Below are 25,112 nucleotides of genomic sequence, written 5' to 3' on the forward strand. Positions count from 1 at the left end.
GCTTTACTTTTAGCACTTGATGAGAAACAAATGCTGGACACAGACATCACTGCTCCCACATTTTTATTTTTTTTTTTTAAATGAGATTTTTAAAACATATTTTGTAGACCAAATCATTAGAGACATTAGAGACAGAGGCTTGATTCTCTCACCTGAAGGCCTTAAAGCCATTTCAGTCCTTCAGTGTTCTTCCTACTGCCACAGCTCACAAACAAGTGAGCTGCCAGCAAATGTTAGAAAGTGAGCATTTTAATGATTTCAGAACATTTAAAGGCAAATAAATAATATTAATTTTCAGAGTAATTATAGAACAGAATCAAAGTCTGAAGCTTGATTTAATGTAGAATTTGGTTTGGAAGCAATTGGAAGATCAGTAGCTTCTCTACTTTCATCCAAGTTTGAATCAAAACCATGAAAGTCAAAAGACTTTGTGAGAATGGAGTTTGTCAGGTTTATTCAGATCTGTAGGTTCAAACACATCTTGGAACAGTAGGGCAGAAGTCATCCTTACTGTTTCAGTTTAATCTGCAAATCTCAAAACTGCATCAGAACTAGCAACAATTTATATAATTCTTTACAGTTTCAGTATACAAGGCAAGACATAAAGACTAAACGAACACCTACTATCTGCTTTCTCTCATTTCTTAGATTGTAAACTGTTTGAGGTAGGGCTGGTTTTAAGATTATTCTGTTTCCATAGCGCTTGGCAAAATAGGTCTTGTTCTTCGTGGGCACTATTGTAGGAAATGCCATTTCTCAAGAAGTATGGACAAAACCTGCCTTGTTGTCAAGGAATTGTGGATAATACTAATGTCTTAAATATTTCCTCTTATTCTCTATGTTCTGTAAATATACATTTTTTAAATCTTACATGGTAAATAATAAAGTACATATATTTGCTCTACAAATAGCATTGTTCTGTTAATATAATGACCAAATCCAATTTGTAAATATACATAAATTTAATCAGGTTTTAGAAGCTATTTTTAGTTCTTTCCATCGTACCCAAGTTGCAATGTGTATGGTATGAAATTCCTGGATCTCCCCTTTGTGTAAGAGGACAATAGGATTTAAAATTATATTCTTGATTTTCTGAGACTGACTAAAGTGCTTCAGCATAGCTGAACTGTGCAGGTGTGTGTGTGGGAGGAAGAGACAGGATTGCTTCTCTTCAGCCTCATCTGATTTTCACTACAGCAAACAGCTTCTTCCCCTTTATGAAATGCATGGCAGTTGATAAGCATTCTGCTCCTCTTATAATCTGGGATGCTGATGAAGTGTTTCCACTTACTCATTCTAGATGGAAAATGTAGGCAAGTACAAGGCAGAACACATAGTGGGAATTATGCTCTGTGTTTTTTGTGGAATTCTGTCGCTAAATTAATCTTCTAATATCTGTATAGTGCCCTTGTTTTTAATCTTTCATTACACCTATACAGCCATTCACAAATACATGTGTAGCCATGCATATATGCACAAGTACATGCACAGATATACATACATATGCATGAACATATAAAAAGGAAGCATTTATAAATTAAAAAACTCTCAGCTGCTTTTCTTCATAAAATTATTCCTACTGGTCAGTCTTTGATACTGCTAGTGTCAACTCATCTACAGGGCTCAAGAATCTTACTGAGCTAGCTTTGAATATACACATAGCAAGGAATCAAATAAAGAACAGAAGTCTGATAGCATCTGCAGAAAGAAACGGGAGGCACCAGCAATGATTGTCTATCTACAGCTCACAGGAAATGCATTGGGAGATTAGATTATTGCTGAAGCATCTAGATCATACGCCTAAAGATTGGTGTTGTATATTTTTTCCTGCTGTGATTTGCCCAAGGTTGCATTGAGTCTCTGTGGTAAGAACATGAATTGATTCCAGACTTCTTGATTTCAAACTAATACGTTAACCGCACATTATTCTCCTGCAGTTAGTAGAAAATATATACCTGAAAATATCATATATCTGAGATTGCTGGGAACTGTTATTTATCTTGACTGGCTATGAAACAATTAAGAACAATAAGAGTAAGAATACTAAAAGTGGGTTAGCAAAGTATTTCGGAAGATTAAGAGCCTCAAGAGAGAATCAAAGAGCAAAACTTTCTTGGAAGTCAATGGAAACAGCAGCCGATTGACAGATTTTATAGAGAACTCCAATAAACCCAGTGCAAGAGTGCTAATAAAATAACCATTGCTTTCTTCAATTACCTGACAAGAAAGAATCTTGCTATTTACAGGACAGAGACTACATAGAGAGCTGCAAGAGGCTGTGCAATGGAAAATAAGTTCTGAGGATGTTCTTCAGACTCCTTTTTAGATTTCTGCCAATGAAGTCTTAAGATATTGTCTGTTTGCTGCTGTGCCCTCCTGAATGAACCTAGTAATTACCTGTATTCAAACCGATAACCATCTGAGCAGCACTCCTATAAATATAGTTCAAGTTTCAAAACAGAAAAAGAAAGTACATTTATCTTCTGGCATGAGGAGTCAAGCAAAGCAGTCATTCAGCACATTCAGCTTGTGTTCCTCTTCCTGCTGAAACCATCAGAAATGGTTTGGTATGATGTGGTATGTTGTGGTTTAAATGGTTTCATAAGATAAATATTTGTCAAAATATTTTATCCCATTTTTTCTATTTCTGAACTTTAAAACAAATTCATACTGCCAAATATGCATGTGTTTACTTGTAAATCTTCAATTTTGCTTTTAGAAGATATGCTTGAGATCTTCTTTTGTTTAGCCAACAGTGCAAGGGACGTTATCACAGGAGATATATTGTTACATGGAATTTATACTTTCACAATTATTTGCTAGCCAAACTACTCCATCAGCCTTTTATTTTAGGTATTAGTTAAGGCAGTCCTGAAGCTATCTGACCCTGGGACAAGCAACAAGAGCTGCGGAATGTAAAAGAAGCAGCCTCTCCTCTTCACAAAACCTCTGGACATTTCAGCTGGATTCACTTAGATTCAAATAGATCAGATTGCTTTTCCTTTGTTCTTTAATCTTTCCACCACTCTTTTTCCTTCCTCCTATAATGTCGATAATGTTGATTTTTGTTTTATCTCCCATTAGTAATAGAGTCAATCAATGGCTTTCAGGACTGGTGAGAGCTGACATTTACTTTGGAATTACCCCAATCTGCCAGACAATTGCCATCTCCTGTGCTGGCCATAACATACTTCACTGCTCATAAAGATGCTAGTGATTACTTATATCAATTGAAACACATGCAGTAAGCTTTGACAGCATCATAATGAATCTTCTGAGGACAGTTCTCTTGTGGTTCAGATGCTTCGCTGTTTCTCTCCGATTCTTCGTTTTCAAGTCTACCATTTAGTTTTCCACAATCTTTTGTCATTTGCTCAGAATTAAGGTGAAGAAATGTGAAGTTCTAAAGCCAATGCATGCTATTGCTTTCCAAATTCCACAGAGATTCTTCAAACATTGTGCAGCAAAGTAAATTTCTTAGGCAAGTCAAGCTAATATGAATGAAAAAAAAAAAGAATCCAAAAATCACTGATGTAAAATTATGTATCTCCACGATCAAAAGGCTCTCGTGGGATAGAGAAACACACAATATATGCTGCTCTGAAATTACTCAGAACAGCTGAAGAAGTCATCCTGCTATTCTTAGAAACAGTTCTGAGAACATTGCCTTTGCTGTACGATCACAAATAAATCCTACTTCAGCACAAAACCCACAAAGACTCAGAAGGTGGCGCCTTTCTGTGGCACCTTCAGATCAGGATACCCTATTCTATAATTTTGGATGAATCATTGAATCTTTCTGAGCAAAATTGTTACTATCACATCACTACCATCCTGATAATAGATAATAGCTCTCTTCTCATTGCTGACTGAATAATCACCAGCTGAAAAATGCAGTAGCTAGTATCAAACCGTACACAGGGAGAAGGAGTTTCAATATGCATTAGCCAAGATGATGAACAGCTCTAAGATGAAATGGTCTTCTCTGACTTGAAATAATCTATTTTTAATATTAAATTTTTAACATGAGACTGAGTAATTATACAGTTATTCATGTAGAAGTTCTCCCCATATTACGTGGTTCTCAGACTGAACCTAACAAAGCGTGACTAGCATTTAAAATAAATCCCTTTTCTGATCACCCCATACAGAAAACATTTCAAGGAGAGACCCAATACACAGGAGGTAACTTCTACTCTCATTCATATTTACTTGAAACCCATCTTTCTAGATTTCAAAATTATTCCTGAGCTCACTTCGCACTGATTTTGCATTCTCTTCCTCTCTTCTTTTTCTGCCTTTCTATGAATCATTCTTCCACGCATACCACACATGTTCTTTCAAACAAATGCAGCCTGTAATTCTTATACAAAAACAGGAAAATATCAAATTTTCACCAATTCCAAACAGTTTCATTGAAGATTTCTACTTCAGACATACTTCCTCTGCAACATATTACTAATTTAGTATCCTGAATAAGATATATAAATCTGCCAGGTTTTATATGCTTGACTATATGAACAAACAAGTTCCTAACAACTGGAAAGAAAAGAAATGCAACCCCTTTCCACTAAGACTGGTGTGTACAATAGGCTGAGACTTCCATCAGACTGTTTGCATGAGAAAGCTTTCTCTAATAAAGTCATGTAATCATACAGTGCAGACTACTCCTATAACACACCTAAGTAAATTTTTATACCATTTTCGTGTTCTGCTATTTTGGATCTGCCATCATTAGGATCAAGATCTGAAATAACCCTTCAATAATACCCTATTTTTTTGTTACAGTTATAACACCTTGTGGAATGAAGTCCATTTCTCCCTCATTACAAATCAGGAAATTGTGTGTAATCATATTTGCCCATTGCTCTTTTCTTTATGTCATTTGTATATATTTTTTTCCATTTACAATCCTTTTGTTTCCTACAAAAGAGGCTGAGCTACCAGAAATCTATACATAAAAAAATTTAAGCAACATACATGAAGAGTAAAAAAAAAAAAAAAAAAAAAAAAAAAAAAAAAGCCTGTGGAGACGAGTGCTCTGCGAGAAGTTTGCAGAGAAAGACATTAATAAAAAGTAATTAACTATGCCCACTTATGTTCCTCTTGTTTGAAATACAATTTTAGATCCTGTCTGAGATTAGGAAACATACAAACACAAACCTACATATGCAACTAATTTCATCAAAGGGATGGGAGGGGTGACTAGAAGAGATCAAATGCTGAAGCCATGTTTTGCCACAAGAAAAAGTGAGCATCTGGGAGTGGAAGGGGTGAAAAAATTTCACCCATATGTTCTAATTATTGATGTTCAATGCCTTTATTGTCTGCCAAGAGTGGGGAAACATAGCAGCAAATATACTGTCCTCACAGAAATGTCTGATGGTTGCTTTCCCCGTATTTCAGTTTAAAAACTGGTAGATTACAAAAGACTACTGTGTAGAATCAAGGCAATACTGTCCCTTCCAGCTCCTTCTAGTTACGGTTTCATCCAGATCCTACAAAGGGTCAGAAAGGCTCTGGAAGATGGACCTTGCACTTATGGAGAAGCTGATGGACTTGTCCCATGACTATAATAGATTTCAGTTCTAATATTCTCTAATATAATACCAGTTCTTTGAGATTCCCCTTGCCTGGGGCAGGGGCTGAGCTGTGGGACCAGAGTTGGCAGTACTGGCAGCACTCACCCCAAGTTTGTCTCCTTTTTCTCCCAGTGCCACATCACGTCTGTGTGGGACATGTTTTTCACCACAGTGAGAAATCAATTTAACTCACAGGACTCTTATTATTCAAATTGAGTGAGGCATATATTTAATATCAGTGCTGGCATTTTTGGAAAGCTTTGTCAGTTATGTTTCCTGTTGCGTTCAGAATTCTCATCTGCTCAATAAAACAGTTCCTAGCCCTGTCCACCCCCCAGGCAATTTCAATTGCCAATTTTCAAATCAAAATATTCCAGCTCTTTAGAGCTTCTTCCTCTTAAAAATAAAAAAAAAAACACACACACACACACACACACACACACAATAGGTATATACAGTGCCAATACTAATAAGCAGATTTAGTGCCAAGCTTCTGCTTGGTTCAGTCACACATCTTAGTCAAAATTTCAGAATTGAGTAAGGCATTAAGCACACTTCTTCTATTGTCTATTTTTCAGTGAATTACTAAGTAAGTGTGAAACAGTAATTGGCTGCTGAATCTTATGTCATATAGCCTGACCCTCCCTGGGGCCACAAGTACAAACACTGAATGAGACTCAGATTGTTCATGTTTTCTTATGCAGGACTGGCAGGTGGGTCAATAACTGACATCTCCATGTAGATTCAGTTCTTGTTGATACAAGGGGCTGTTCCCACACAACTGATGTTTGCGTGAATTTTTGCCAGCAACTTCAAGAAGATCAAGACTAGCTCTCAAGCAAGTAATTGAAAATCTAATCCAATGCATTTTCACTACTCAGATTATCTTTTCTGTGTTACTGGTTGCAGATGAATTCAAGTCAAGACACCTATCTGTCATGAAGCCCTCTGAGAAAGGTGCTTGTATACACATGCAATTTTGCTCCTCCTTATTTCAGTACAAGCAATACTAACAATACAAGTAGATTGTAGTTGCCAGTCTTTAGTTCCCAAACAAAAAGCTGTTTATTAGACAACTAAGACAATATCTATATGCATGCAAAATCAAACTTCAGAAGAAATACACTTACCTTGGAAGTTACTCTGCTTACTTGAAAAACAAGCAAGCCTCAAGTCCTGAAATTCTGAGCTAACAAATATATTCTTAAGCTGAAGGTATTCTAAATTCACAGGGCAATTTAAAATGTCCGTAATTTTGTGCAACACAGATTAAATACTACCATTATATTTCTGAAACATCTGCCCTTTCTTTGCATGAGTGTTGTGACAGTCAGGCTTAAACTGATCAGAATAATTAAATAACATGGTGATAGTACACAGAATAAACATTGCAGAGAACATAATATAATTTCTTTCATTAATTCTCCATAGCACATTCTCTGCTAAGCATAAGAATGACAGTGAAATGCATTATGTTTTATCATGCAAATACTTTACATGTTAAATGAACTGAAAACCTGATCTGTTCATTAACAATTATCTTCCCGCATAAAAGATCTCAGCTATACTTCAGTATAACAGAATATACAGTAAAGATTGCCTCAGTTTTAAGTCCATGTCTGATAGAATAACCAGGGATAACTCTGCTTGTGCATGATATGGCTGTCCTGGAACTTCCAGTTCCTAGCAAAGATCAGTCAAGCTGGTTGGACTTGTAAGACTGGAGTGTTACAGACCCAGGGTGCCCCTCATGGACAGAATATCAGTCTTCCTTACCTCTCTTCATCTTAATGTATGTGTGTGTTTCTGTACACAGAGGTATGCAGTAGAGGACATAATGGAATGTTGTAACTTGTAAATAAGTAACTTGATGGTACACTTGTGTACAAAGAGTGTTATCTTAAGAACAACACGAAAGCTTTATCTGTAGCTTTGCCAAAATGAAGCAGTGTATGTTGGTTGGCTGTTCTTCACACTGGGATAGGAATGTTCAAACAAGTTCCTTTAAGGCAGACTTAGAGCATTGAAGGGGTTCATGCACTGCACAATTAGCCTGAATTTTTAGCACCAAGGAAAAGCAAGTCAATGTAATTGTGTTACAGCTTGGGAATATCTGGTTTCCCCACTGGAAATACAGTGCAGGAAGTGGAGCAGTTACCAGGGGATTCAGAAAGTACTTAGATTAGTTTAAACAATGAAAAACAAGTTAATTGATTTCATTCATGATTTAAAAAAAAAAAATAATAATAATCAGGCTATGCCAGAGGTTCAGAATGCATTCACATTTTAAAACTGAACACCAGTAAATTGTCAGCTGGTGCCTGGCCAATAACGTATTTCTTAAACAGACCTGTGCAGATAATCACATTGCTTACAAGGAAAGAAAGAGAGAGAAAAGGGTTTTTTTACTCTGATATCTACCAGCATTTTCAGTCATTCTTCTATCCTGAGAGCATCTGGACTGTAATGCATTGTGCTTACCTTAATACCTTTAATAGTTCAGGATATGCATCCTACAAAAACTGCTGCTGGTAACGTGCTTAGTTCTAAACAGTAACCTGCAACATGCTTTCCTATGATGAAAGTTAGACTCAAGCAAGGTTATGGGAATTCCGTAACCACAGCAACTTGTGCCCTTCCACACTGCTGAAAGTCAGTGTAGGTCAACTTTGATCAACCACCCAATTTTTCTCAGGCCAGGGACATTGAACCTTTGGATATCCTCGGTATTCAAAAACTGTTATCTTGCACATAGATATAGATAGAATCACGTATATAAATAAAAAATAGTCAAATATAGATCAGGCATCACTGATGTGTGACAAAAGATCTCCAGCACCAAAAAAGAATCCTGAGATGCGTGGACCTACAACTGGAACGTCTAAAAGTTTAGATCCAGCCAAGCTGAAGTCAGCACTTTCCTTCATTGCCAGCTTCGAGATACAAAACAGTTATCAGCATCCATGTTAAGCTTGTAAGATTTAATTTTTGTACAATTGCCTTAAAGTCTTTATGCATAAGGCATAATAGAGGTAAAAAATACTTCCAGTATGAAACTTTTAACATAATCCTCTGATATTCTGAAACATGATTTCCTGCTATTTTGTAAGTCAATTAAAAAGAAGCTAAATCCTGACTTTAGAACTGAGTATCAACAGCACTCACAGCTCAAAAGTGATGCCACCCACAAAAAATAACTAAGTGAATACATTCAGATTTTTTTTTTTTTTAAACCAAGATCTTTCTAAACAAAAGTTTGCACCAATAACAGATTTTAGTCACTTCCCTTCTCTTTCCTACTTCACAGTACCGCAGTATAGTCTCCAGGCCCTGAGCCAACTGGCATGGCCTCATCCTATCAGCACTGCTAACACCTCTCTCTTCCCTTCCAAGTCAGTGGCTATATGCAAACCACTACTGGAAGTGGTAACTAGGCTATGTTGACTCCTAAATTATACTTAGAGGTTGTCTGGCAGAATACTGCAATAGGCTGCGTAATATGACAGCACAGGCAGTTGGGTTCTACAGCTGGGCATAGCCAAAGAGCAGATACAATTGTTTGATTTTTTTTTTTTTATAATAAAAACAGAAAGCAAATAGTCATCTTGTATCAAATATGTTTTATAACTCATACATAAAGCCACTATCAAGTAAAACTACAACACAGAATGGTTTTATTTTACAAATTACCCACTTATCACTGGGTCAAAGCCCATCCTTATCCATTTAAGCACTTCAGCTGGTGACTTTTTCCTTACACTGAAATCCTGATTGGAGGACTAAAGCATCTTGTAGCAATTGGACAGATCAATATGATGAGAAAGGCATTAGCAACAAAGGAGTGACAACAGAGAGACTAGCATGAGAGAAAGATGCTATAAAGGAAGATTGCTCACCTGTATCAGAAGATCCCAGGTTTGTAAGGGAAAGCTTCCCTAAGGAAAGACCTCCAGAAAGAGACCTTTCTCTACTGACAGTCAGCCATTAAAAGGGGTCTAAGAGAGGTGCAGCCAGGCTCCACCCCTTTCGGTCATACATGTGAATTGCCTTCACCTGTGCTCTCAGGGCTGACCAGGTCTTTTTCCTGAGTGCTCTATCAGTGGCTCAGGCCATGACTCAACAGTTACCATACATATCTCATATAACATGTAAGAACATTTGCATGAAATGAAATCAATACCAGCCACACACTAATAAAAGTCAGGCACTACTGAAATATTTAACTGTTTTATCTCATGCTACTTTACAAAAATGTAAAATTTAACACCATTTTAAAGATGGAGAAATGCAGTGTGAGAAAATTAAAACAATGAGACTAAAGCCAAGAAGACAGCTAGGAAGAGACAGGAAATAACTGGACCTGTCTCTATGTTGCAGAATTTTAGCCACGTTCATGAGAGATTTATATCATTTTGGATAGAAGAGATTGAAACATTGGATTCTGCTCTGAGTTATATAATTTTGAGTTTTAAATCTCAGTTGTGATCTTGTCTGGGATTAGTCTCTAATTGATTTATAGTTATTTATATATATATCAGCTAACAGTGAGATACACTTCAAATCACAAGGAAGTGAGACTTTGGTAAGAGGAAGATTAACACAGCTAATAAAAGTCTTTTTTTTTTTTTTTTACATAAGAAAGAGTGGGCAAAGAAAAGGACTTTTTATTTAGACAAATTAAAGAACCACTATGTTCAGCCATGGCCAACTGCTTAACCACAACTTTGTGATGAATTTGACAGAAACATATCCACTTTCTCCCAGAGAACTGCTTACGCCAAGTCTTTGGGAAAGGGGAATATATTGTAGCCACAGAAGCTGCCCCTGACTGCCTGGGAATTGCCTTTATACAAAGCCTATCAGCAATCCAGTTTTATCTCATTGAAGTAGAGCAGAGTTGCTAAGCTGGCCTGGGGTCAGTGTCTTCGTATTAGAGAAATTTAGAGACTCCTCAAATGATAACATAAAGTAAAAAAAAAAAAAAAAAAAACCAGAAAAACAACCCTGATTTGTTGCATTCATAAATTCCATCTTCTATTTAAAGGAGAAAAAGGCTTTTGGATTGATTAACACTGCCAAGGAGGGATTTGGAAATACCAGAGTAGAAACCTCTCGCTTTGCTCTAGTTCAAAAAGATAATTGTTAAGCAAACAGAACTTTCATAGCAAGAGCTTTGCTCTACATAGCAAATAAGCACTTAATCAGGCATGTAAATGGAAGAGAGGTATCTCAGGTATTTTCTGAAGGTAATTTAGAGGCACTTAGAACTGCTGTTATGTGCTCAAGTTGGTACTTTGGGTAGATTTATAGAACTGGTCAGAAGAAAAAGTAGGTAAAAGTTTTTTAGAGCTACACTGAAGACTAAAGATCATTCTGGATGTGCCAAAATTGCTAGGAAGGCTTTATATTTATTTTTCTATGTTATTCCTGGAGAAAAAGGGCTCTTTCTTTTTCTTGGTTAGTCTCCTGTATGAGAAACAGAAAGATTCTTGCTAAAGCAGAATAAGGGTAGTAGAAAAACTCCCAGAAGAAGCTGTGCAACAAAAAAAGTGAATTATGCAGACATATATTTGAAGTTCTGTATTCAGAAAGAAAATATGGCAAACAAGGACTATGAGGAAGTACTGGGAGGAGGATGCAAATATTCTGAGGGGAATTACTGTTGCTCATTTCTCTTCCTCAGCTGATCAGTCTGCTTTCGGGTGAAATACTGAGAAGATGTGATGCGTCACCTCTCCATCACTGCAGGGAATCTGCTGAAAGGCACACTTCACACATGTAATCTGCTCATGTCTGTTGCTAGTATAGGTATGATTGGGAAGGATGCACTCCTACCTGAGCAGGAAATGTAGTGTCATTGAAACGTTCTCTGACAGGGAGGCTCTGAGGGCTGCATTCCACCATACCTCATATCTTCTTCACTAGTGCTGCTGTTTGTGGGTTCACACTCCAATCTAAATGGCACAAGGCCAGCTTTACAGCTGGGGCTCCATCGTTTTTTTGGGTACTGTTACAGGAGAAAGAAGTCAAGCTGTTGTTCTCCAAACAAAAGACTAAATGCACATGCTGTCTGGCAGTTCTCTAGCCAAAATATGAGACAAATTCCCTTAGACTGCTTAGGTATATATGACTTGAACTCCCTTTCTTCTGGTTCTATGAGGTGGAGGTCATTTTGCCAGGTTTTTTTCCCTACTATGCTTTTCCTATTTGACAGCTGTCACTGCCAGTTTTCACAAGTGCTGTCAAATCTAATTTAGACATTTTTTCCTATGTATACATTAAAAATAGTTAGAATTATCATACTAGTGATTTATCTTCAACTTCTTAATTCAAGTGTTGTGAGGGAAAGTGATCTCATCTCCAAAATTGGATGAAATATGTCCAACTTACATTTTTTCCAAATTTTGCATTATGCATCCTTAAAAAGGACTCAAATGAAACACTAGTGGAATTTTTTTGTTAACTATTCACATTTTCAAATAGGAATAATTATTTGCTTATAGAGATAGACTCACAAATAAATAAGGCTACATTCAATGAATAAACTAAAATAGTTCCCAACATTTTACACATCTCTTCAAACAAAAACAACTTTTGTGCCAAAAAATGAATATAATGAGCACTTTGAGTAGACACAAACATTTGAAGTCAGGTTGAGACTTCAACCCATGCAATAGAAGACACCACCAATAAAGGATATTCAGTCATTCTTAAAATTACAACCTATTATAGTTTACCAATAATTTTCTAAATCTGCCATCATAACCACATACCTGACTAAAAGTTTTTGTTTTTTTTAAGACAGTAAACCTGTTATTTTCTGAACACAAGACCGTGTGATCCCTCTTAGGCTTTCTTTTCTAGCACAAATTCACTGGTAATACTGAGATTAGTCCTCAAACAGTGCACATGAAGGTAAAACACTTTTACCCATCTGCCATTGTGTCAAAGTTACACTTCTATATCTACAAACACATCATTCACCTTAGTTTTTTGAGTGTTGCTCTCAGACTACATTTTCCACATTTATTTTTTTTTTGAATCCTCACTTTCATGTCTGTCTCATATGGTTCAGTAGTTAGTGAGGTCACCAGACTGCTGGTCTGATTCAAGGTACATTTCCTGAGAACAGGCCAAATAAGACCATTTTAATAGACATTAGGTCACTAACTGTCCTTCAATTAAATTCTTTGTATTACCATTAAGTGATTGTGCTTATAAACATGCAGCTATTGCTTTACATTTTGTATTTAACTTAATTCTGAGCAAAAAACAATATTCTGACTGCATTATAATAATAGAATCATAGAATCATAGAATGGCATGTGTTTGAAGGAACCTTAAAAATCATCTAGCTCCAGCCCTACTGCTGTAGAAGTTGCCACCCACTAGATCAGGCTGTCTAGGGCCCCATCCAACCTGGTCTTGGATACCTCTATGCTAGAGCCTCATCACCCTCTCAGTGAAAATTTTCCCCCCAACATCTGATCTAAATCTTCCCTCTTTTAGTTTAAAACTCTTCTCCCTTGCTCTATCACTATCAGACCATGTTAAAAGTCAGCCTCCCTCCTGTTTGTAAGCTCCTTTTAAGTATTGGAAAGCCACAATAAGGTCTCCCTACTGGAGCCTTCTCTTCTCCAGACTGAACAAGCCCAGCTCCCTCAGACTGTCTTTGTGGGAGAGCTGCAGTCCTCTGATCATCTTTGTGGCTCTCCTCTGTATGCACTCCAATAGCTGTATGACATTCATGCAGGGGCCCTAGATCTGAATGCGATACTCCAGATGAGGCACTTCACTACTATGTAGTAGTGAACAATCACCTTCCTGACCCTGCTGGCCATCCCTCTTTTGATGCAGTCCAGGATACAATTAAACCTTCTGGGCTGACTCAAGCCCAGCCTTTCCTCCATCAGGACTCCCAAGTCCTTCTCAGCAGGGCTGCTTTCAATGAGTCCTTCTCCCAGTATGTACACGTACCTGAGACTGCTCCAACAATATGCAACACCTTGCACTCGCCTTTGTTGAACCTCATGAGGTTCATGTGGGCTCACTTTTCAAGCTTGTCTAAGTCCCTTTGAATGGTATCCCTTCCTTCTATTTTATCACTCGCATCACTCAGCTTGGTGTGATCAGCAAACTCTCTGAGGGTATGCTCAATCCCATTGTGTTATTGATAAAGATGTTGAAGAGCACTGGTCCCAAGATGGACCCCTGTGAGATACCACTTGTGATCAGCCTCCACCAGGACACAGAGCTGCTGACCGCAATCCTCTGGTTGCAGCTGTCCAACCGATTTTTTATCCACTGTATAGTCCAACCTTCAAATCCCCTCCAATTTAGAGATAAGGATGTAATAATAACGATGTCAGGTTGTTTTCAAAATATCTTACAGACCATTCTGTGATGAATTTTGATTCTTTTTGATTCTTTTTTTGGGCAAATTTGTCAATGATGAGTACCTGATAGGCTCCAGTCTCACAGAACATTCATTATTTATAAGTTAGTGTAAGATGTACACAGTTACATAGCTCTCTTCTTCAGGGAGGAGACAAGCCTTTTCTCTGTGTGTCTATACCTATGCAGAACTTTCCACTGTCTTTGGCTGCATCTCATAGCACCAACTGTACAATAAGAATAATATGACACTGTGAGGAGAATAAGAAACATAAAGTAGTGGTGTTTTTTGTTTGAATTACATATGCTTTTTAATAGATATAGGCTGAAACTACACTGGCACTTAAAACATCCCAAGACTTGTTCTTCCTGATTTCAGAGATCTTGCTACTGTTATTATAAAAGTTAGAACTGGCTTTACTTCCCCTGCCTTTTCAATTCTTGCGACCCAAAAAGCTTTGACATTTCAAGTGACAAATCTAGGCTCCTCCAGTTTCCAGAAGATGAAGCATAGCTTCAGATAACATGTGAATCAGCTACTGCTGCCAAATGGAAATGGTGTCTTTTCGGGCTAAAACTTCAAAGAAAGGATCCTGTATTAGCAGCACTGAGTTTGCTGTACTTGCTGTTGTCTTGAACTTAAAAGCAGGTAATAACCTTTGAATCTGAATATGTAGAAGATACCTTTACTAACAGAACTCCCAGCTCCCACAGGAAAAGATGGCTTGGCAGCTGAACTACTACAGCTCTGTAATGACCACCACGTTCATTAGACAATGAAAAGCTGTGCAGGGGTAAAAAAAAGGCAATGCACATAGGTGACAAGGTGGGTGAATATTATTTCTCCCTATCCTTTCAGATCCTCAGAGGAATCACTGGAAATATAAATTAAGCTACAAGCCACAGGAATTACTGGATATATAAATTAAGCTATAAGCCATTTGCTGACTCTCATCAACCTTGTTAAGTGGTAGGGAATCAGGAGTTCAGTGCATTTATGCATTTAGAGAAATAAAGCCACTGATTAGTTTATTGGACAATGGTATATGAAGCAGCAAAATTCCCTTGTTCTAATGAAACAGCCTAGGCTATTTCTCATTTCTCTCAACAGGGCACTCTTTTACAACCCTTACTATGATTGAGATACAAAGTAAAGGACAGGGTGGGGAAACACAAATTGTGGCCTATGGGAGAGATGTTTAAAGAGGAGAGAAATTTAAATACAAGTGTAAATCCAAAAGCGACAATATAGATAAAAATATAGGTCACATCTACTCACCACAATCACTCTTGTTTTTATTGTGGTAGCACCAAGGGACTTCAGCAGTGGTACAGATTCCCTGTGTTCACTAAGGCTTGAAGACAGATTACAAATGCCCTAAAGAGCTTCCAACTTTTAGGTACAGTTGATTCCGTATCTTCATAGAATAATGTTTTCGAAAAGAAAGTTGCACTTATTTGAAAGAAGGAAGATAGTAGAATATTTCATACCGTCACAAAGGGAATTATGTCAGAAGCTACCTCTTATTCTGCTGCAAAGAGAGTAAATCTGTATTTATATCTTTTTTTACTTTGAGGTCTTTAGAGATCATGATACTTTCAGTTCTCTGGAAAGAACAGCCTTTCCCAATCCCCTTTTGATAAAATCTTATATAATTACGGAACAGCATTGAGTGGCTTTAAAGCAGAAGTATCCACTCTGTTCTGAAAAGTCTCGCATATGCTTAGGAGACTGCATGAATCATCTTTATCATCACAAAAAAAAAAAGCATCCACTTAGAAAAAGACATCTGAAATTTAGAGTGAGGGTATGGCATCCTACAGGGATGGTAAAGCAAGGAAAAAGCATAATAACATGCTTGTGTTAGGCTGGTATACTATTTAGTACCCATGTGACTATGGATCAGAAATGTCTTATTCACTAAATAATGTTTTTGCTTTTGTGGTCTGGATACAGTTACAAATTAACTGTGAGTGACAATCTTGGCATATAAATGGTTAGCAGATATGAGAATCTTGGCATATAAATGGTTAGCAGATATTAATTCCAGAATTTAGGCAGCTGTCTTGTGCAACCTGATATATTCTGTAAGTATTTTTCCATATAAAATGTCTCATAGAAGACTTTACAGCTAATCGTCCTTTGTATATGCATACACAAGAGGATACAAGTTGCAATATAATCTAAATTTGGCTTATGTAGACATAGTATAGGTAGAGGCCAATGAATTAGGACCTACTGTAAAAGCAGTTAATTGTTTATCAGCATGTCACTATGCAAAACAAACCCTAATATTTCAGTAAGGCATAATATTGTGTGCAAGTTCAGCTGTCACATCTTATCGAAATGGAGACTTATGTGAGGTGTAGACATCATGCTGCACATAGCATTATGCTTTATGTGGGAGTAGCAGAGCACAACAGAAGCATGATAGGGTGGTTTTGCTGTAAATCCATATTACTACTTACATTTTGCAAAATTAAAGACTTATGAAAATACTCGTTCCAAGCAATCTCTTACCTTTTGGCTCATTTTCCTAAAAAGAGAAAACGTAAAGTATCAATTTAAGTATTAAGTATTACTTCATTATTAGTAAAGCATCTTACATTATCAGAAGATGGCTTTTCACAACACTAGAGATGTTTTTGAACAAAGGAACAATGTCAATGAGTACTACTGGACATTCAACAGCGTGTACTAGTCAATGTGAGGAATGCTCTCTTTTAATTCCCTTTTCTTTCTATCCTACAGAATTCCCACTTTCTTCACCACAAAGCAGCAAAGATGGCTCAGCAACAACTGCCTGATATCAGTATCATTACAAAAAATCTTGTTTTCAACTCTTCCAGAACTTTTGTCTCAGGATTGGAAGTTTTTTTACTCATGCTTGGAGATCTGCTGGTACGGAACTGAACAAGCAAACTATATGAGAGTTAAGAAGTCTTTCAATCTAAATGTATCAAGAGGGTGGGAGGGTGCAGGAAAGTATGTGTTTTTCTTGCTTCTACTTCTTCTTAAGCACCTAGTTATGGACATCGTTGGAAACAAACCCAATAAGGCTCTTCTATTATTATGTAAAGAAATCTCTGAATTACAAGCTGCTGGATGTCAGGATTTTCCAACTACCAGCTAATACTGACAATATACTTGTCCTGTTCTTACATTTTCCTGTAGCTATTTGTTAATTGACCAGTGCTGCAGACAGGATGTGGTGCTACAGAGACTTTCTGATCTAGGATAGATGTTCTCAAACTCAAGAATAGCTGTCTAACTCAGGATACTACCCTATCAGTCACCTTTTTTATCAAGACCATTCAGGAGCATCTTCTAGTATATCTTTTTCAAACATCAGGTTATATTTGAAATTGGTAATTTCAGAAAAAGGACTGTTACTGTGGCTTGGTTCCACAGCTGCAGAGCTCTGAAATCCCCCACTATCCATAGTTTCACAGAATAGAAGACCATTACAAATTGTCTCAAAAATGTTAAAAACAGTTGTTTATGTGAACTACCCTTTTATCTTCAAACAATGTCTTTTGGTACAAATCCTGTACCTAAGATGTACAAATGTCCACTTATTATGTGGCTTAAAATAAACAAACAAAGGACAACTGAAGATTTGTAGTGGGCCCTTTTTTTTAATTTCCTGAAAATACAGAAGTGGCTTTTTGGTGGGACTTTCCAGATGTATGTACTCAAGTCAGTTTTCTCTGAAACCACAAAAATGTCTCAAAGTTTATGCCTCTCTGTAATTGCACATTTTAGAAGATTTCTGATTCTCTGTTAGACAGAACTTGATAAACTATTACAGGAATATGTACTTCATTTTTTTTCTTAATGCTAAAGCTAATAAAGGATGATTTTCAGAACATATCCAGGTCAGTCATCTAAGCTTTTTTTCAAAAGTGACTTCTGCATTCAGAAGCCTAAGTCCCAATGAAAATTTATATAATGTCCTCATGAGATGTTTAATCAAGGAAATAAATGTTTCAAGTAATTAACTGGGATTGTTTTCAAACTGGAATGTATAGTGTCATCTGCAATCACCAATTAAACTTGAAGGAAAGGCTTTTTTTCTACCAACATTAATATCACATACAAAATATATGGAAAAAGTCTATGGAAATTACCAGAACGGGAATTAAAAATCCAATTTTAATAGAGAGGCAGAGAGACTTGGTTTTTCACTATCTCCTACACTGTGAGAATTATTTACATCCATGCATAAAAACACAGTGAATGGGAGTAAGATTCTCCAAATCAAAGTTCCTTTTACTGACCGTAAGCAACAAGATAGCAAACATCTAATTTTAGCATTCTCTACATAACCTCTACAGATATGAAGTTCTTTTCATATGTTATCACTGAAATGAGTTCCTCGCCTTTGTTAATGAAAACCTACTTGGCTATAAGATAATACAGTCAAATGGAAAAGAGAGAGAACATACACAGAACTTCAGAACTAACAGCTATATTGGGGAAAGACATCACAAGTAGCATGACTAGGGAGTGTTAAAATCTCTTAATCTAAGTCTGCATTTGATTTTATACATAAATGATACAAAGATTGATTTTCTATATTATTCTAGTTTTCAACAGGATCATAAGAAAAACAATTTTTCAGTAAAGGCAGGCAGGCAGGAAGGAACTACCGGAAGCAGAGCCATTAAGGGCTTTTTTCCCCCCCTTCTCCTCAAAATAGCTCAAGGGAAACAGCAGCTGAGTGAAGGAATCAATTTCAAGAAGTTTTCAGGAGTTTGCATGGAAATTGATCAGTTATGACTGTATGTACTTGTCAATTTTTTTGTACAATTTCCTGAAGTAAGGAAGTAAGCCAAAGCATGGTCACTTGTGGCACTGATAATGTAGTTTTTACAGTCATTTTGTTATGTTAGCTCTTGCTATCTGTCTCAAAATAGTGATAAAATTCCAGGTAAAAAAAATAATTCCTCAGATGAGGAAAACAGAACTATTTTTGGATACTACAATTTCACTACTGTTTTTAAGCATGTCTGAACATATGGCTCAGATTTTTTGGCTACTTTACAAAAATCTTGAGAGTATCTGATACAGAAATGGTCTAATTCATCTGTGAGATGAAACTCAAAGAATGTTTACTCTGAAATTCAGTATTTCTTACAGCCTGATTCATAAAATAAACATTTGACAGATTCTTCTGGAGACAGATTTTTGTCTCCAGAAGAATATGGTGCAAGTTTTTCTCTAACATGAGGAAGGACAGCTTTTCCTACATTTGCAGAAGAATGATTATCAAAGTCTATACACTTCTCATAGCTATCAGAAAGTTGCTGTCAATGGCTCAATGTCCAAGTAGAGACTGGTGATAAGTGGCATTCCTCAGGGATTGGTGTTGGAACTGGTGTTATTTAGCACATTTGTAGGAGACATGGACAGTGGGATTTGAGTGCACTTTCAGCAAGTTTGCAGATGACAATAAGCTGAGTGGTGCAGTCAACACACTAGAGGAAAGAGATGCTATCCAGAGGGACCTGGACAGGCTTGAGAGGTGTGCCCATGCCAACCTCACGAAGTTCAACGAGGCCAAGTGCAAGGTTCTGCAGTGGGGCTCTTCACCTTGGAGAAGAAAAGGCTCCAAGCAGACCTTATAGTGGCATTCCAGTACCTAAAGGGGGCCTACAGAAAAGCTGGGGAGGAACTTTTTATAAGGGCAGATAGCAACACAATGACGGGAAATGGCTTTAAACTGGAAGAGGGTAGATTTAGAGTAGATATCAGCAAAAAATTCTTTACTGTGAGGGTGGTGAGACACTGGAACAGGTTACCCAGTGAAGTTGTGAATGCTTCTTCCCTGGAAGCATTCAAGGTCAGGCTGGATGGGACTTTGAATAAATTGATCTAGAGGAACATATCCCTGCCTACAGCAGGGTGTTGGAGCTAGATGATCTTAAAGGTCCCTTCTGATGCAAAGCATTCTACGGGTATGTAACACACCTCACAGATTTCCAGGAATCAGACTTGTATACCCTTGAAGCCTACTGTACATCCTTAATAGAGCAAGTATTTTTGTAAGTTTCTAGTCACATTATCACTTTCTTAAATAATTCTAATTTTTGACAAAAGAGCACAAACTGGATGCTCCAAATCCCATGTAACTTGCAAAAATTTGTCTCTCGACATTATACTTTTAAAATGATGTTTACTGCTTTAGATTGAACAACAAGGAATATGTCAGTAAAGATTAAAGTCTTATTAACAATGTAGTACATACTCAGTAGCCATTTATTCCTACATAGGATGAATATGAATTTCTACCAAATCTGAGTTGCACTTTGATGACTGGATGCTGACATCCCTAATGAAATTTTGCTCCATCTATTCTTGGGTTAAACTTCCCAGCAACACAGACCGGGAAGTCTTTATTCAGAGTGTGATACAAGGGAAAGTTCTGGAGACAGAATAAGGCAGATAAGTTGCAGAGATTTTCTCAATCTGTGACTGTAAAACTTCTTTGTCAACAATTACACTCATCTTTATAATCATGCTGGTGAATCCTCTTCACAGCAGCTGCAGAGGTAGCTTCAAGGAATGTTTCTGCTCTAATAGTTATCTCCTTTTTTTTTTTCTTTCTTTTTTTTTTTTTTCTTTTTCCATAGAGAAATCCAGAGAGGATTATGATTCAGAGAGCAGCTGATTGATTCACCTCTTCCTGTTCTCACTCAGAGGCCACAGTACGTAAGCAGAAGGTCACAGGCCATATGGGATGGAAGCCATGCTCCAAAATAAGTACTTTCCTCAGAATGCAAGCAGAGAGGAACATGAAGATATGTGCCTCTTCTTGTGTTCAATTCAACACGGAATTTGACTTGAGTGTAGCAGAAACGTTTTTGGACACTGAGTAATATCACAATTCCACAGTAAGCAAGTAAAAGGAAGTAGTGTCATTATATTTAATGACTCCTACATTTAAAAATATCTGTGAAAATTCTTGACACAGTTAGTAAGGAAACACAAAACATACAGCAATTGTTTGGAATTAAAATTCATATACAAATATTCAAGAAAGCCTGGGCTGAATTTATATCCAACTTAAAATATAATTTCCCTATGCTTTACAGGCACTTGGATCTAGTATGTATAAGACTACCCAAAGCAGGCAGAATTGTTTAATTTAGCTTTCTATATACAACCTGTAGGTTAGGAACAGCAGACAGTACTCTGCAATTTTACTGATTGTTGTCTGTTTACCATAATTACAGAGATATTTTAAACTTCCGCATTTTGTTGTAGGCATAGTATTAGGTAGGGAATAGCAGCACAACATTTTGAGTAGTCTGTTATTGTGGATACATCCTGAGGACCAGCTGATGCTATTTTTAGTCACTATGTGGTTAACTGTGACTAGACTGAGAATGTTATTTTTTTGTTTAGTGTTTGAAGTTGCAAACATTGAATTTTGCAGTCTGAAATTGCTGAATTAAAAAAAAAATAATCTGAGTTTAATTAAAAGTTATATGTATGCACACAGAGATATTTTCGTATTACTGGTCTGTATAGCTGTAGCTCAATTAAATTCATTTAAGTTTCTGTTGAAGTAAGTCAGCTGAACAAGATAAAAATGTAAGTTCATAAGCCAGTTCCAATATATCCATTATTAAGGCTATATCCTTAATATATTATCTATAAATATGTAACTGTATACATTTTTGTGTGTGTATATGCATGTGTGTATAAATATATATATATATATATAAGCACACATATCTATATATATATATATATGCATACAAGTACTGCCCTGAAAGTAATGCCTTCTATTTTATTATGTTGGCTGACAAAGTCAGAGGCAGATGGTGGTGGTATGGCAGTAGAGGTTGAACCTTCCCATAAATATTCCATGACATGTTGCTGCTGCGCAACAGATGGCAGGAGAGGGGCAGTCGGACACAATGGTGTTTCACATGGAAGTGCGTATAAAGCAAAGCAGTGGCACTGAATTCCTCCATGTGGAAAAAATGGCACCCATTGACACTCACTGATGCTTGCTTGATGTTGGTAGAAATAGAATTAAAGAAAGAACATTGTAAAGCAACTGAAATTTAAGAAAAGTATACACAAATCAGGTGTATTCACAATTACTGGTCTTTACAAAAGACTTACACAAAATTTAAAAAATGTTTTAAATTCAGTTTTATTCCTATCTGCAAGGACTTGATTTAACATTTTGGATTAAGATGTGACTGCTATAACCTCTTAATTTTGTGGCTACCGTAAGTAGCAGTTGCAATTGCAGCCTCTGTCTAGGAAATTCAGGAATTCCTTTTGTACAGTAGCACAGAGGCATGAAGAGGTAGGGAAGGAAAACAGAATCATGCTGCCACTCCGTTTCAATCTAAGATAAATAAAATCTTTGTCCTATACTCTGTGTTGACCATACCCATAGGACCTTGCAATGACTCCTATGCTATCCAGAGCCTGATAGAAAACTTAGCTGCATTTTGTAGAATCCAGATAGCTAACATTGGCAGGGATTTCTAGGCATCATCTAGTCCAGCCGCCTGCTCAAGCAGAGCCAGCTACAGCAGGTTGTTCAGGGCTTTGTCAATTGGCTTTTGAATATCTCCAAGATGACCCCTCTGGATAATTCACTCCATTGTAGAAAGGTTGTTCTTATGTGTAAATGGAATTTCCTGTATTTCAGTTTGTGACCATTGTTTATTCATTGAGAAATACTGCAAACAGTCTCGTTCCACTCTGACCCTACTCCTCTCCAGGCTGAAAAATCCCAGTTCTCTCACACCCTCCTTGCACAGCAGATGTTCCAGTTACTGAATCATTATCATGGCCCTCTGCCAGACTCAATCCACTAAGTCCATGTCTCTTGTACTTGGGCCTAATATTCCAAATATGGCCTTTCCAATACTTAGTAGAGGGAAAAGTTCATGTTCCCCAGCCTGTTGGCAATGCTTTTCTACTGTATACCAGGATGTTGTTTTGGACTTCTTTGCTACAAGCCCACATTGCTGGCTTTTATTCAACTTGTCTGCCAGTATGTACAATTTAGATTTTGCAAAACTGCTTTCTAGCCAGTTGCCCCAGCTTGCACTGTTTTACAGAGTTATTCCTTCTCAGGTGCAGGAGTTTGTACTTCACTTTTTGGAATCTTTTATGAGATTCCTGTCAGCCTGTGGAGATCTCTCTTAATGGCAGCATAATCACCTGTTGTGTCAGCTGTTCCTCCCCATACTGTAATATCCTGCAAAATTTCTGAAGGTATCCTCTGACCCCTCATCTGTATCACTAATGAAGATATTAAACACTATGAAGCATTAGCTGTGGCTCTTAGTGGTAGTTGTTAGAGTTAGGATACCATGGTTAGGCTGGGGTTGGACTTGATCTTTAAGGTCTTTTCCAACCTGAACAGTTCTATGATTCTATGACCACACTAAGAAGAAAATTAGTCTGGAAGTGGCTATCATGGGTAATGATTATCTGCTTCTGTTTGTTGTGAAAAATATGACTATACAATTGCTTCCTAAAAATGATCATTTCTCTTCACCATCTCCCCCTATTCTCCTTCTCTTTCCAAGCAGGAAAAATCATATAGACTCATTCTTATCTGAGCAACCTTCTTCATTTGTAATTGTTCTTTTTCATTGTCCATCTCATTTATTGTACTTGGCCAGTACACCAATGTCTACCAGCTGCCAGCTGTTAAAGGAAAATAAGAAGATGCATCCATGCTGAATTGTTTCCCTGTCTGTCATGAAAACAGTTTGCATTCCACACAAAAAATTCATTCGTGGTGTAAGGGAATTGACGTCAGTACTGTTACACCCAGAATGATTTTGGCCCTGCATATTCATTATGCAAGACTTTCAGATGCAGAACTCCATGATGAACAAATGACTGCCAGATGTGAGAGTAAGATCTGCTCCTTTTTGTGAGGTCCATGAACATATTCCCATACGCGGACTGTAAATTTTCTCAGTCTATAAATCTATATATTCTTCAAGAATAACTATGCAGAAAATATTTTAAATGACAATATAAAGAAGAATAACAAATAAAAACCTATATTTATTGCTTTAAAAAAGAATAAAGTTCTTCTAACTTTCTTTCGTATGTCCAATACAAGCTATTATTTCCTTACTTTCGCCCAGGCAGATAGTGCCAATTTGTATTGGCTGATAGGTTGGGCTCAAAGCATTGCAGTAAAGAGGGTTATCTCCCATTTAGTGGCAGCCAGTCACAATCGAGATTATGCAGGGCTCCATTTTAGAGCCAGTTCCCTTTAATTTTTTTTAAATCAATTACTTGGATAAAGTATTTGAAAGTACACTAAACTGAGAAGAGCTGTTGACTCCCTCAAATGTGGAGAGGTCTTGCAGAGAGATCTTGACAAATTAGAATGTCTGAAGACAAGATGGAATGCTGTACAAAGACACCTGTATTTAAAGATGATCTTGCATTTCTGCATTTATTCATCTAAGCAAGCACCTCAAAGTCCTGCATATTCACTTGTCCTACAAATTACACCTTGATTTCTTGATTCTAGAGGTCATCGTAATCAGGCACTTTGCAGGGATATTTGACAAAACAGTGTTTTCTTTCCATTACGTTTATTTCTTCCCTTTATGGTAAATCTTTTGGATTTCTGGTTCACCTTGAAAAGATCTTTCCACCTAAGCAATTAACTTTACAATTGCCTTTTCTTTCCTACTTCGTAGGATCCTAATACTACCAATATTGCCTTTTAGCAGTTTACTGCAGAAAATAAATAGCTCAAGAGGAAACATTCTTTCCAGCTCATGTTTTCACTGTTAATGAAGATGAAATCTCAATAAAAATGTATGTGATAAGTAGAAAACATTTTTTGCACTATCCTTTCTTCTATTTTAATTTGCTCTTTGTTCTAAGCCTTTGCCCAAGTACCAAACACTTTGGATTCTCAGTATTTATGGCTCTGATCAGTGTATCACACATGGAGTCAATTCTCATTCTGCATGCAACTGCATGCAAAAGTCAACATATTATTACACGACTTAGGCTCTGCTTGCAGTACATTCAGCACTGAAGCTGAATCAATCTCCAGCACAGACTGGAGAGATTAAACTCGATTTAAATCATGTCCAACCTCTTGGCTTGCTTAGGCA

At 37.0% G+C, this 25,112-nt stretch overlaps 1 protein-coding gene across 13 annotated transcripts in view; it reads left to right on the forward strand.

The window, feature by feature from the left end:
* LOC104911158 (uncharacterized) overlaps positions 1–24,826 on the forward strand; it is a 37,374-nt gene extending 12,548 nt beyond the window's left edge. For 8 of the 13 annotated variants that reach the window (XM_085225065.1, XM_085225070.1, XM_085225067.1 and 5 more), the window contains 2 exons: positions 16,729–16,878; positions 20,613–24,826. The gene's annotated coding sequence lies outside the window, so the exon portion shown is untranslated. Of the gene's footprint in view, positions 1–15,284; positions 15,377–16,728; positions 16,879–20,612 lie in introns of all 13 variants that reach the window. The other 5 variants (XM_085225069.1, XM_085225073.1, XM_085225074.1 and 2 more) reach the window with 2 other exon arrangements.
* The last annotated feature ends 286 nt before the right edge of the window (positions 24,827–25,112 follow it).

Source organism: Meleagris gallopavo, chromosome 5 (assembly GCF_905368555.1).
Source record: "Meleagris gallopavo chromosome 5, MGAL_WU_HG_1.1, whole genome shotgun sequence".
Classification (NCBI taxonomy): Eukaryota; Metazoa; Chordata; class Aves; order Galliformes; family Phasianidae; genus Meleagris; species Meleagris gallopavo.